Genomic DNA, 15,053 nt, shown 5'->3' on the forward strand with positions numbered 1-15,053 from the left:
TTTAAATGCCTTTCCTTTAAGCTGGAGGCTGAGGCCAAAAGAGCCATATCATTAAAAAAAAATGCCTCCTTGAAGCAGAACAAAGATTATCCAGGGTTTTGTGCAGCCTCTTCCATCCAGTCCCTGCAGTATCTTGCACTTCCCCTAATCCACCAAGAGTTATAATAATATAATAATAATAATAAATTTTATTTGTACCCCGCCCTCCCCTGCCGAAGCAGGCTCAGGGCGGCTAACAATACGATGACCAATGGTGCACCAAACAATAAAACAGTTACATTAGAAACATTAAATTAAACATTAGTTAACCTTAAAAACCTGTTAAAACAATTAACTAAAACATATTATAACACTATCCTGACGCTCTTCTAGTTAGTACTGATGGCGGATTTTCTTCGTTGTCGGTATAATTCAGTTATTCATAAAAGCTAATTTAAAAAGGGTGGTCTTGCAGGCCCTGCGGAACTGATCAAGGTTCCGCAGGGCCCGCACCTCCTCTGGGAGTTGGTTCCAGAGATATGGGGCTGCGGCCGAAAAGGCCCGAGAGCGAGTATTCTGTAGTTTAATTTGTCTTGGCCCAGGGGTAGTCAGTCTGTTCTTTCCTACTGACCTCAGTGCTCTCTGGGGTTCATATGGGGAGAGACGGTCCTTCAGGTAGGCTGGTCCTCGGCCATATAGGGCTTTAAAGGTGATAACCAGCACTTTGTACTGGACCCGGTATACAATCGGTAACCAGTGCAGTTCGCGTAGCCCCGGCCGTACATGTTCCCATCTTGGGAGACCGAGCAACAGCCTGGCCGCCGCGTTCTGCACTAGCTGTAACTTCCGGGTCCGGCACAGAGGCAGCCCCATGTAGAGGGCGTTACAGTAGTCCAATCGTGAGGTGACCGTCGCATGGATCACCGTTGCTAGGTCCCGACGCTCCAGGAAAGGGGCCAGCTGCTTTGCCCGCCTCAGATGGAAGAATGCTGACCTAGCAGTGGCTGTTATCTGGGCCTCCATTGATAATGAAGGCTCCAGTAAGACACCCAGTCTCTTCACCTGCTGCGCCGCCTTTAGCTGCACACCATCGAAGGTCGGGAGGGATATTTCCCCCCCTGGAGCGCCGCGACCCACACAGAGAACCTCTGTCTTTGCCGGATTCAGCTTCAGCCCACTCAGTCTAAGCCACGTTGCGATAGCCTGTAACGCCCGATCCAGGTCTTCCGGGGGGGAGGCAGGCCGGCCGTCCATTAGCAGATAGAGCTGGGTGTCATCTGCATATTGATGGCAACCCAGCCCAAACCTCCTGGCAATCTGGGCAAGGGGGCGCATATAGATGTTAAATAACATCGGGGAGAGGACTGCTCCCTGAGGCACCCCACAATCTAGTGTGCACCTCTGGGATCGTTCACCCCCGATCGCCACCCTTTGTCCCCGACCCATGAGGAAAGAGGAGAGCCATTGTAAAGCAGACCCCTTAACCCCAATGTCGGCGAGGCGGTGGATCAGTAACCGATGGTCGACCGTATCAAATGCAGCCGACAGATCTAATAACATCAGCACCGCTACACCGCCTCGATCCAGTTGCCGTTGGAGGTCATCTGCCAAGGCGACCAAGACCGTCTCCGTCCCGTGGCCCGGTCGGAAGCCAGACTGGCACGGGTCTAGGACAGAAGCGTCATCTAGAAATCTCTGTAGCTGCAACGCCACTGCCCTCTCGATGATTTTACCTAAAAATGGTAAATTAGACACCGGTCGATAGTTCGCCAATTCGGCCGGGTCTGCTGTTGATTTTTTCAAGAGGGGGCGGACCAAGGCCTCTTTCAGAGGCGTTGGAAAACGCCCCTCTAGGAGGGATCTATTTATGATGTCCCGTAAAGGACATCTAAGCTCCCTCTGGCAAGATTTAATCAGCCAGGAGGGGCAAAGGTCCAGATCACATGTTGTTGGGCGAGCAGCGGAGAGAATTCCATCAACTTCTTCCAGGCTGAGTGGGTCGAAGTGGTCCAGCAGTAAATCCGAAGACAGGCGCGGAGCCTCAGTCTGACTTACTGTATCTAATGTGATAGGTAGGTCTTGGCGGAGTGATGAGATTTTATCTGCAAAATATTTCGCAAATGCCTCACAGCCTATCTCCAATTCTCTAACGTTTGGTTTGCCTTGTGGCAGTGTTATGAGATCTCCAAGTACCCTAAATAATTGTGCTGGGCGCGAATTTGCAGATGCAATCTTGGCTGCAAAGTATTGTTTCTTTGCAGTCTTGACTGCCATCTCATATGACTTCATAAACGTTCTATAGGATGTTCTCGTCACTTCGTCCCGAGTATGCCTCCACCGCCTCTCTAGTCGTCTGAGCCCTTGCTTCAGCTGGCGTAACTCCAAGGTATACCATGGAGAGAGAGTTGTAGCTGGTCTCCCACTAAGTCATACATCATGTGAAGGAGTAGAGCAGATGGCAAGAATGAAGAAGATGATTTTGGATTTATATCCCATCCTATACTCTGAATTTCAGAGTGGTCACAATCTCCTCTACCTTCCCCCCCCCCAACGAACACCCTGTGAGGCAGGTGGGGCTGAGAGTGCTTTTACAGCAGCTGCCCTTTCAAAGAGAGCTTCTATGAAAGCAATGGCTGACCCAAGGCCATCTCAGCAGGTGCAAGTGGAGGAGTGGGGAATCAAACCTGGTTCTCCCAATAAGAGCCCATGCACTTAACCACTACACCAAACTGGCTCTCCAAACTGAGGAAGGAATGAGGCAGAGGAGCTGTGGAAGAAATCCCCCCCCCCCAAACACACTTTAACTAAATATTTAAAGTAGTAGGGGGAATGTAGTGATGGTGTGAGCATGAGGTTGTTCATGATCAAGTTTAGAATCAGAATCTGGGTCAAACATTAACTGCCTTCCACATTTTCCTCACCAAAGCAGGCAGAAAAGATCTAACTCAAAGAGCTGTTGGCAATTAGCAGAACTCATTTGCTATAAAGGTGCTTATCAGAATCCATAAGCAGCTTCTTTTAAGATGCTTAGTTGCAAATTATTCCTTAACACTGAATGAATATATTAACCACATCAAAATTCCCTGTTTCAGAGATTTTCTTGTCAGCAACGCTGAATTAATGTGAAGGTAACTTTCTCAAGTCTTTTTAAAGGAAGGATTTATCATCCTTACCTAGCTTCAACCTATCACTGTACTTTGCAATTAAAGCTGTTCTGATACATATTTGGAAAGTGACGATCTCTAAAAACGGACACAGGACGAAATGAGAGAAGTGGCATCAGCAAAGGAATTAATACTTCTTGTCAGAAAGACTCATAATATCTTTATTGTTTATAAAAATTAATATGGTCACCAGAATCCTTCCAACAACAGGGCAAGAAGGAATACTCTTCAGATAATAGTACTAATTTGAATTGTCAAAGCCTCAAATACAAAATGGCTACAAAAAAAAATCCAGGAGTCAGACTAAAATAATACAGCAGATATAACTAAAACCGGACTTGAACATTGAACTAATTACCACAGAAAAATCGCCGGCTAGAGGCTGGGGGCCGCTGTTGCCCTCCCGGAAGGAGGGAAGGCTGGCCCCGCCTCATACAGTAGCCGGGAAGGCTCGTCGGGCATGGCATCGGGGCTATAAAGGCCCCAGCCAACGTGTCGCACTTGCCTTTCTGCTCTCGGGAGAAGAGCAGCATCAGAGCTCCGTGGGATTGGGCGGCGTCAGAGGCACGGCGGCGCGTGCGAGGGGCAGCGAATTGGCGCATCGTGAGGCCTATTAGTGCTCCTTGCACAAGCGGCGGCATTGGTTTCTGGCTTCCAGTTGGTTGCAGAAGCTTGGTGGAAACTGGGGCTGAGTGGGGAAAAGGGGGCTCGTAGGGCATTGGGGCCAGGCAGGGGCTTGTGCACCACCCCACCCCCATTTTTGTGTGGCCGGAGTGTGCACTCACACCCACACACTCTTTTGTTGGTTGATTTGGTAATGGGCTTTTAGCTGGGTTTCTGCTAACTCTTCACCCCGCCCCCCCCCCCCACAACACACATGTAACAAGCTTTAAGGCTCTCTTTGCCCTGTGGGTGGAGTGACAAACGGGAGTTGTGTTACTCGTGGGGGCAGTTGTGGTTATAGAGGGGTTTTATAAGGAGGTGATGGTGCCCAAGAAGGGTCAGGGCCCCTCTAAGGGAAAGCAGCTTGCGAAGAAGAGGGTACAGCAACCCAGGCCATCGGGTGACTTGGGTGAGGAGGCCCAGTTACGGCAGGCCATCATTAACCAGCTGGGCATGTTGGAACAACAGCGGGGTACTGTGGGGGCTCCCACTTGGGAGGGGCGGCGTAGGGCAACAGGCCAGTCGTCTATGTTAACATTTGAAAAGGAGGTTCTGGCTCACCTTTCTGCTTTACAGGGCAGTGCAGTCGGCTTGGACATGCAGCAGGAATCGGATCAGGAAACAGAGGGGGATACAAGAGAGGCTCCCGGCGGGGAGCCCGTGGATTCTGGCACAGTTGGGGCGGTGGTGGAGACAACCCTGGCGATGGCAGTTGCTGTTACCCCCTCGGGGGTGGCGGGTAAGTCCACATTGCAACACCAGCCTCCAACTTGGCCGTGGGGCCTCCCTCAGCTATCGGTGCTCCACAACACAACGGGCGAATTGAGGGGCGAATTTGTGGACGTCTTCAGTCTCCTCTTTAGAGAACTGGAGAAAAAAGACAAGGAAGATTTAGACGATAAAGAAAAGGGGAAGCTGAAACAAAGAAAGGTAAATAGGACTTGGTCCAATTGGCTGCCTTGTTTCCTGATTTATGAGGGGGTTATAGCAAGGGCGCAGCCTTTACGGGCCTCAGCCCTTTTTCAATATTGCGACATAGTGCACCGGGCATATATGGATTTTGCTGGGGCTGCATGGTTGCAATATGACAAAGCCTTCAGAATGAAGGCTGCGGTCAACCCCGGTCTGCCCTGGGATCAAATTAATCAGCAGTTCTGGCTGCAGTTGATGTCCCTGGTGAAGCACAACACAGGTGATAGGGCTGATAGTGGGCATTTGGTTCATAGGCAGCAGAATACTGTAGGTGCCCATGGTACGGCAGGCCAATTGGTTCAACCCTGGCTGCTATGCTGGGAATTTACCTCCAAGGGTGTGTGTGCTAGAAAAGCCTGTAAATTTAAACATGAGTGCCTGCTATGCGGGGGGTCGCATGCCTTTTCAGCCTGCAGTAGGTCAAAAACCAAGGGTACTGCCAAGCACCCCAGTGGGGGGGAGCAATCAGCAACTGCCTGGAAAAGGGACCCAGCCCCATACGTCTGAGGGTTCTTAGGCAATTGCTGGCTAATTACCCCTTGGTGGCCGATAGGGCCTACTTACTGGAGGGTTTTAGTTTCAGATTTAGGATTCCGTATCAGGGACCTAGAGTTCCTGGTATGGCCTCTAACCTTCGTTCAGTTGTTGGGATGGAACAAGTGGTTAGGGCAAAAATAGCGAAGGAGTGTAAGGAGGGGAGGGTCCTTGGCCCCTTTGACACTCCGCCAGTACCTAATTTACGGGTGTCTCCCTTAGGGGTAGTGCCTAAAAAGGCGCCCGGGGAATACTGTTTGATCCACCACCTGTCCTACCCCCAGGGTGGTTCAGTGAACGATTCCATTCCGGACGTTCTCTGTTCTGTCAAGTATACTTCCTTTGACCAAGCGGTTAAAGTGGTGAGGGGTTGAGGTGTAGGGCTGAAATGGCAAAATGCGACATTCGAAGGAAAATATTATTTCCTTCGCCTTCGAAGGAAAATATTACATGGATAGGGCCCTACCCATGGGATGCTCTGTGTCCTGTGCTGCTTTTGAGTGGTTTAGTTCCTTCGTGGAATGGGCACTTTGGGCTAAGGATGGGTTGAACACTACGGTTCATAACCTAGATGACTACCTGTTTGTGGGCCCTGCTGGGTCCGGGCAATGCACCAAGTTGTTGCAGTTATTTGAGGACCTAGCAAGTGAGCTCGGGGTTCCGTTGGCTCATGAAAAAACAGAGGGGCCCAGCTCGGTGATTACCTTTTTAGGCATCGAGCTGGACACTACGCGGCAAGCTTCATGGCTGCCTGTTGGTAAAGTGGAGGGGCTGAGGGATCGTTTAGCTTCTCTTAAAAGGCAGCGCAAGGTGTCGCTTTTGGAGCTGCAACAGTCGGTAGGGCACCTCAACTTTGCATGCAAGGTTGTGGCGCCGGGGAGGGCCTTCTTGCAGTGGCTATGTGACGCAATGGGGTCTGTGTGGCTTCCTCATCACAGAGTTCGGGTGACCACAGGTATGCACAGGGACCTGGAGTTGTGGGAAGAATTTTTGAAATCCTTTAACGGAATTTCATTTTGGCGGGAGGACTTGAAGATAGAGGCTGAGCTTCAAATTTCCTCTGATGTGGCGGGCGCCACTGGTTTCGGAGTATATTTCTGAGGTCACTGGTGTGCTGAGCAGTGGCCTGCTGTGTGGGTGGCCAGGGGTCTATGTTGTGACCTCACCTTTTTAGAATTCTTTCCCATTGTAGTGGCAGTTTGGATCTGGGGAGAGCAGCTGGCCAACCATACTGTCCATTTCTGGTGTGATAACATGGCTGTGGTGCATGTTATCAACTCCTTGTCATCCAAGTCTGCAGTAGTTATGAACTTGGTACGGGAACTTGGTACGGGCATTCACATTGTGCTTCCTTCGTTTGAACATTTTATTTCTGGCAAAGCATGTTCCAGGAGTGTGCAATGGGGTGGCGGACGCTCTATCTCGTCAACAGATCGAGCGCTTTTGCCAGCTTGCTCCGGAAGTGCATCTGCAGCCACTGGATCTTTGGCAGTTTGGGAAGCCGAAGCCGGTAGGGCAATTCGATTAGCTTTGGCACCTAGCACCCAGAAAGCTTGTGATCGGGCAGTTAGGCAATTCCAGGTCTTTAGGTGTTTGGCCGGGCTTCCAGACAGCTGGCCGGTCCCGGTGGCGCACATATTGCAATTCTGCATTTATCAGAAGGGCAGAGGGTTGGGGCTTAAGTCTATTAGGAGACAATTGGCTGCCCTTTCATTTACAAGTAAATCACAGGGCCTTGTGGAGGGCACTGGTGACTTTAGAGTCAGGAATATGCTGGAAGGTTGAGCAAGGGAACGGGGGCCGCGGGTGGATGCACGGCAGCCCATATCTCCTTCAGTGTTGAAGGGGCTTTTCAGGGTTTGGCCTGACGTATGTTCATCTTCCTTTGAGGCCGCACTTTTTCATGCTGCCTCTTTGGTGGCCTTTTTCAGCTCACTGCAGATTAGTGAGTTCGTAGTGCAGTAGAAAAAGGATACCTCTGACCGGGTGCTTTGCACCAGGGATGTCAAATTTGAAGGGGGGCAGGCCCGGCTGACAGTGCGGCAATCCAAGATGGACCAGCATCAGAAAGGCTCAGTCATCACAATTGGTTGGTGTGGAATGTTGGAGCTGTGCCCCGTCACTGCATTGAAGCGGTATATACTGCTCAGGTGAGAGGGTGATGGCCCCTTGTTTTGCCATAGTGAGGCCCCCCCTAACGAAATATCAATTCTCGAAAGTGACTGGTAAGGCACTGGCGAAGTTGGGGTTGGGGGGGTTAGATTCGCCATGCATTCATTCCGAATTGGTGCCGCATCCACCATGGCAGTTATGGGATACACCCCTCTGGCCAAACAGCGGATGGGCCATTGGCGGTCAGCTGCCTACAAGTCATATGTGCGTCCGCTGGTATTTCAGTAAGGCTGAGTGGGGGGGAGGGAGAGAGCATGTTACATTCGTTGCCTGTTGGCATGTGTTGTGACTCTTTTCTGTTTTTCAGGTGCTGTGGCTCGTAGTGAGAGGTGTCGAATCCTCATCTGCGGGCACAGTATGGTTTTCTGGGCTGCCCACCAGGCCAGGAGATTGCCAGTGGAATATGGTACCACATATTGCATTACCATACTGGACCCCTGGAAATTTAGTTAGATTTCATGATTTGGAAAATAAAGTATTCCGTTCTGGAACAAACACACAGGCTTCATAGTGTACATAAGACCTGAAGGGGACAATGACAACATGTTCAAGAAACTCAATTCCCAGAAAGAGGATATTCAATCAAAATAAATAATACTCAGTTAGGTAGTCTGGTCACAGAGATCTCTTTTTTCTCTTTATTTTTAGGATTCAGTCTGCATCTGGTCAGGACTTTTACTTTATATAATAAAGAGATAACTGGTGGATAGTAATTCATTAGTAACCACAGAAGGCTAAAATCAGCAACACCTTCTTCCCTCTGCACACTTCCTTCATTTCATTTCTCTGGGTTCTCTGTCTCCCAGGAACAATGGAGGGTTGGGGTTGGAGGGGGTATTTTTTGTATTTTGTGTGAGTGTGTGTGCATGCCTGGAAGTCATGGTGGCTTCTGGTGACCCCTTGATAAAGCCTGCCTCTGCCTCCTGCTCCCGGAACTACAAGGAGGTCTTCCTTCCAAGTACTTGCCAGAGTTGGCCCTGCTTAGCTTCCAAGATCTGACAAGACTGAGCTTGCCTGGGCTATGCAAGTCAGGGTTTCCAGGAGCAATGTTTTGTGGACATCAGTGAGCTGCAGTGGGAGGATGAAGACAGGACATTTCTGTGGGGTTCTGGGGCATCCATATCCCTGCCTTCAGAGGCTCCCTTGTCCATCACACATTTCTCTGTCCTGTTTGGGCTTGCAGAACCTCAAAACTGAAGAGAGGAGGGGTTTATAGCACCAGGTTCCTCCTCTCCCCTGGTTCTCTCTTACACTGTCTGGGATGAGGCCAGTGCATGTTCAGTCAATTCCTCTGAAGTCTTTCAAGAACTGACAGCATCATGAGACCTCAATGGTATCTTAGGCAATATCTGCAGCTTTCCCACCACCACCATCACCATTGCCCGGACTGGACTAAACTGCTGGCAGTGGTTGGTTGCATTTGAATACTATTGCAGCATTTCTTCATGTTGCCACTGTCCTGGAAGGCTTTCCTGTTGCTGGCACAGTGGATTCTCAAATGAGGATCCCATGGCTCCTTGGTAAGTCTTGGGGGTTGCTCTGGCAATGGTGGTGGCCCACTTCTGAATTATTTCATTCTGCCATTGGAAACTCTAGTCTGGATCCAACACTTAGTCTTACATTCTGGGGTGGAAAAGAGGATATGGGAAGTAGAGAAAGAAGTTCAGTGTGTACAACTCACCATTATGAGCTGGAGAAATTAATCTTTCTTTAAAATAATAATATACCTGCCTTCCTTCCAGGCATCCCAGGACTCATGAGTCCCATGCTAAAAAAATGAATTATCATGGATTCTGGACTCCTCTCACCCTTTACTACTTCCAGTCTTCCTATTGATGCACATTACATGAGATAGTTTGCACCACTTTCTGATGGAGATAAATGTGCAATGTCAAATTCATTCCTTGAGTCAGTAATTTTTTTCATGTAAAGATCAGATCACAACATATTCAAGCTGCGAGTCTTCAGATTCTCCCATTTTGCCATCAATCTCTATCAGTTCTTATGAGTTGACATTTTCTTGTTACCCATACCAAGATGCTCAAGTGGTTAATGTTTCAGATTTGCAGAAGTGTTGAAATGCTGACAAAAGAACTAATGATGTCACAGCCAGTTAAAGAATATGCATAGATGAGGATCTTGAATCACTGGTTGCCTTTCTGTCATTCATTGCCTAACGATTCTTGCAGGCCATTAATATCAAGAATGGTGGGTTTTTTTACTGCATTTGGCAGATTAATCAAAATGTTTTTTTTAAGGCCAAAAGAGACCATGAAAGATGTGTCTGTGTGCTGCCAACTTTAAGGCAGGTTTTGCAATGAGAGCATCTACATTGACTGTTGCATTGTTTTGCGGTCTTGGTGCTGTGAAGACTGACCTCGGACTTGCTCCTGAAGTTCGGTCTTTAATCAGACAACTGGGGGGTTCCCCTGGTTGGGGGGCCCTGAGTCCAGTATCCGGAAAGGGTCTTGGCTGGCAGGCAGCTTTTCTGCTGGGAGCGGGATTTTGACGGCGGTCGGTTCCTGGACTCACAGATGCTGCAGAGCTCCATTGCCCCATCACCATTTGTAAATGGCATTCGGGTTGAACACTGGCACTTCTTTTCTTTTTAAAGTGAAATCTGCATGACTGAAGCGAGCTGAAGGACCCATACAGTGACTGTAAATTCTCTTTTCTTTTCTGCTGATTGCTGGGATTAAAGCTTCGAAGTTAGAAGTTGGGACGGGAGTGATTCATGAGGGAAGAAGGGGGGGGGGGGAATGCCTTAACTCCCCCTCCTTTTGCTCCAAGGTAGGGGTGTGCATTTGGTTTGGCCGAACCGAATCAACCGCCGAATCACCCCTGATTCGGCTGTATACAGAATCGCATATAGCCGAATCCTATTGGGGTCCATTATGCGGGAGCCGAGTATGGCTCCCCGTATAGATATTCGGAAGTATACGGAAATCCATGGAAAAGGCGGGAAAGGGGCTTCTGCAGCCTCAGGGGAGTTGCTTGCCTCCTTTCCCACCTTTGGTAGCCTTTTCCCACCTCTCCCATAGCCTCCCTGGGACCAGGGAGGGGGGAGGGGGAAGAGGAGCCCCAGCAGCCAATCCAAAGCATGCATTTGCAAAATGCATTGCAAATGCATGCTTTGCAGGGCTGTTGTGTAGCTGATCCCCCAGCCATCAGCAGCATTGTTGTTGTTGTTTTGATACCCAAGTAAGCACTGTTGTCTGGCCAATCACAGAGCAGTGCTATTTTTTGAAACTGCTCTCTATAGGGCCAGAGAACCTTTTTAAGGAGTCTGCCTGGCTGACTCCTCCATTGCTGCTGTGTTGGTGTGTGTTGGTGTGAGAGAGAGATTATGCTGTGCTGGCCCTTGGCCTCAGCTGCTGCTGCTCTCTCTCAGCCTTACCAGACTTGCCTGGAGTAGAGAAGACATCTAAGGTAAGACAGTCTTGGGGTTCTTGTTTTTATTTTAGTTGGTAAAAGGATTTTTTAAGACTCAGAGTCCCTTTACTTATCCAAATTTGGGTGGTGGGTAGCTTATTTGGGGTTAAGGTTAGGGAGTTCTGCTGGGGGAAGGGGCCTGAGGTGTGGGGGTTTTGCCAATTTGGCCATTTCTTACTTTAGTGAGAGGACTTTTAAAAGTGCAATGTCCTTTTACTTTTCCTGATTTCGGTGGCTTGGATTTCTTGGGGTTAGGGTGAAGGGGGTTTTTTTGGGGGGAGGGGTTGGTAAAGTTCCTCTATTGTTAAAAGTTAAGTTTTTTACTGTTTTAAAAGGATTCTGTGTTTGATTTGTTGCTGCTGTGTTGTGCTGTTGTTGTTTTTTTTCTCTTCTGGTTCTGGTTCTTGGGGGGGGGTGCTGTTTGGCCTAATTTTCATTGTTTAAAAGGCCACTTTTTTAACAGTTGAGTTTATGTTGGCCTTCTGTTTGGATCTGTTCTCTATTGCTGCAGGTTTTGCATCCTCCAGTCCTGTTGTCCCCCTTTTCCTGGTTCTGGTTTTAGGGGGGGGGGGTTGTTGACTGATTTGGCCTGAGGTTTCTTATTGGTGAAAAGGCCACTTTTTTAACAGTTGAGTTTCTTGGCCTTCTCTTGTTGTCCCTTTTCCTGGTTCTGTTTTTTTTTTTTTGGGGGGGGGGGTGTTGTTGATTGATTTGGCCTAAGGTTTCTTATTGGTGAAAAGGCCACTTTTTTAACAGTTGAATTGCTTGGCCTTATCTGATTGTGCTGTTTTTCTTGGAAAGAGGGTGGGTGGGTTAAAAGGTAAGTTTCTTTCTGTCACGTTTTGGTTTTTTTTAATTACCTCTGGTTGGTGTGGGGGTTGGTGAGGGTGTGTGTGGGCTGCGTCACTTTCATGTTTTTATAGGGTTATTTTTGGAGTTTGAGGGTGCTTTCGGTTTGCCTAGGGCCACTAAATAGGCTGCCCCACTAATAAGGGTGTTTTTAGGGATTGTGTTTTTTTGAAATTAAAAAAAAAAATAATCCAGTTTAGGGCTTTATCTCATTTCAATATTCAAGTAGGCCAGATAGGGGTGATTTAAAAAAAATGTAGGTTTCTCATAAAAGGCAGAGTGACTACTACGCCACATCAGGCTCCCTTTTAAAGAGACTAGGGTTGCAGTGCATCTTGCTTTCAGCCACTGAAAGCCGGTACATCCTTAGATTTCTATAGGGTAAACCACAGTTTCTCTCAAGTTATAGGGGACACCTGATTTCTAGTTTGCAAGGAAATCAGGTTTCTCCCAGAATCTAGTTAGGAGAAGTTTAACTAGGAGGATATAACAAGGATTGCCTTCATCTCAAGGTAGCCTTTTAAAAACTATAGCCAGGTAGAGGCAGGATCACCTAGTCTCCTAAACTTTAACAGACTACTACTACCCTAACCCAAAGATGGACAGGTTAGGGACCAAAAAAACAAACCAGTTTTGGTGGGAGGGTTCTTAAAAAGAAGTCAGGGCACCTGTTGGTTCAGGGTACAGTGTAGTGAGTTAGGTTTGTAAAAAGCCCCACTCTCGGTTCAGGTTGTGTGAGACTGGCCAAGGGTGACATGAGTGACAGGCAGCAGAAGAGGGGCCCTGGGGGCAAAACCAAGGAGAAGACTAGAGGGGTGGAGGGGAGGGGGAGGACCCAGGTTTCCCCCCCACCTGCGCGTAGGGCCACTCCACAGCCGCCTTCCAGCACTCCGACCTCTGGCCGGAGTGTGATGAAGAAGAAGGCCCGCCTTCGGTCCTTCATCCAGGCTGCTGCTGGGGCGCCCTCAGCAGAGGTGCCAGTAGGTGCTGGTACTGAGCAGGGGTCTGCTGTTCAGGCAGTCTCTCCTCCAGCTGATGTTGCTTGGCCTCAGCAGCAGGAGGAGGGGAAGCAAGAGCAGCCTTCCTTGGAGATGAGTTTTGGGGACAGTTTTCTGTCCAAAATGATCACCCCAAGGAGGGTGCAGAGTGTCGTGCAGGAGCTGGAGGAGAAGCTGGTTGAGGAGGACCAGCCCCCTTCTTCGGATTCTTCAGGGGATGACCAGGAGTGGAGGCCACATGGGGTGGAGGGGGAAGAGATGGAGACACACGAGGTGCCTCCATCTCCGCCCATTTCCCCCCTGTGGCCAGCCCCTCCTGCCACCCCGAGACACATTGTGTCTGCCCTGAGCACCTCAAAGGAGGTGGCTCCGGACACCCAAGCTGCCAGTCAGTTTGGGCATCCATTCACCTCCGAAGTCTGGAAGTATTTCCAACTTATGGAGGATCCATGCTATGTGCAGTGCCAGCTGTGCAGGGCCCGGATCAGTCGTGGGCGGGACCCTGCCCACCTGACTCTGGGGGAGATGTGGAATCACCTGTGGAAGCACCACCCAGGGGTGCTTCTTAAGGGGGAGAAGAAGACTACTGCTGTGGTGCCCAAGCGGCCAACACCACCCAGCCAGGAGGTCCGTCCCATCGCGACTACCTCCGCTCTCCAGGAGCATTCCATGGGAGTACAGGGACGCCAGGCATCTCTGCCTGAGATGTTTGGTGGGGGACACACCTGTGTGCCAAAAGGGGGAATCAGGTATGTCAGGAGGATGATCGCCTGGAACCTTGCCAGGTCGATCGCCCATGGGCTTCCATTTTCAGTGATCAAGAATCCTGGGGTGCTAGGGTTGCTCGAGTACCTGGCGCCCTGGTACAAAGTTCCTGTGAGTACCACCATAGCAGGACCATTGTGCCAGCTGTTTTCAGGGCAACCAAATCTGTGGTGAAGGAGCATTTGTCCCGTGCTGCCGGGGGGACTGTTCATTTCACCTCAGATATCTGGAGCTCCCAACATGCGTTCAAGGGGTATCTCTCCCTGACTGCGCATTGGTGGCAACCCAGAGAGCTAGGGGCAAGGCAGTGTGGGGTTGGGGGTGGCAGCAGTAGCAGTAGGCAGGGTCAGGGTCGCCAGGCCGGCTATCGCTGGGCCTTGCTGCACGCTGAAGCAGTCGACGCGCTGCACACGGCGGACACTCTCAGAGCCATCCTCTCATGGCAGTTAGAGGGCTGGGTAGGCAGCAGGGACATCGCCATGGGCTTCATGGTTACTGATGGTGGCTCCAACATCAAGGTGGCTGTCCAGGGTCAGGGTCTAAAACACCTTCCTTGCGTGGCCCACTTTCTCCACCGCGTGGTTAAGGACACATTGGGCCAGACGAAAAGCCAGGATCATTGGTATCTAGCCGCGACCCATGAGTACCAACTTCTGCTCCAGAAGTGTCAGCACATCATGGGTCACTTCTCACACAGCAATACGAACTCGTATCGGCTGCGTGAGAAACAGACACTGACAGGCGTGCCAGGGCACTGCCTGATCGGTGACGTCAGCACACACTGGAACTCCACCTGTGCCATGCTGGAGCACATGGTGGAGCAGAGAGCAGCCCTGGATACCTTTGTCTCCGAGACGAGGGTCTTTCGAGATGAGAACCGTCTCACCCAAGAGGATTGGGTGGTCATTTCTCAGACTGTGGAGGTTCTTGGGCCCTTCAAGACCCACACAGAAATGCTCTTGTCTGACACGGCGAGCATCACACTGGTCGTCCCCATGGTCCAGATGGCCCGTGAAAACCTGGCCTCATTTCTAGTGCCAGCTCAAGGCCGTGCAGACGTTCTTCCAGCGGTGCGCGCCCTGGTTTTTAGGCTGCAGGAAGGGCTTGAGGCCCGCTTTCAGACTTTCACCCAGGATAAGGTCTACATGATGGTGACCATGTTGGACCCCGCCTTAAGGGCACAGTCGCCGAGCGGGCCAACAAGCTTGATCGCTGGCGAGATGAGCTCTCCCAGAAGGTCGAGCGTTCCAGAGTCAGGGCGGGCCCAGTGCCGATAGTTGAGGAGAGGGGTAGAAGCAGCTCATCTACCACTTCCACTGCTGTTGTTCATCCCCAACCTCCCTGGCTAGGCAGTGTTTCCCACCAGACTCACGCCATGAAGAGTCCTGAGATGATACTCATCGAGAGGGTTGTTAGCCCCTCTAGGAGCGGTAGGGCACCGAGAGCGAAAACAGGTGCTGCGATGGTGAGGGACTATCTTTTGGAGCCCCTCGAGTTGCAGGAAACGTCTCCTTTGGACTACTGG

This window comes from Heteronotia binoei, chromosome 8 (genome assembly GCF_032191835.1).
Source record: "Heteronotia binoei isolate CCM8104 ecotype False Entrance Well chromosome 8, APGP_CSIRO_Hbin_v1, whole genome shotgun sequence".
Taxonomy (NCBI): domain Eukaryota; kingdom Metazoa; phylum Chordata; class Lepidosauria; order Squamata; family Gekkonidae; genus Heteronotia; species Heteronotia binoei.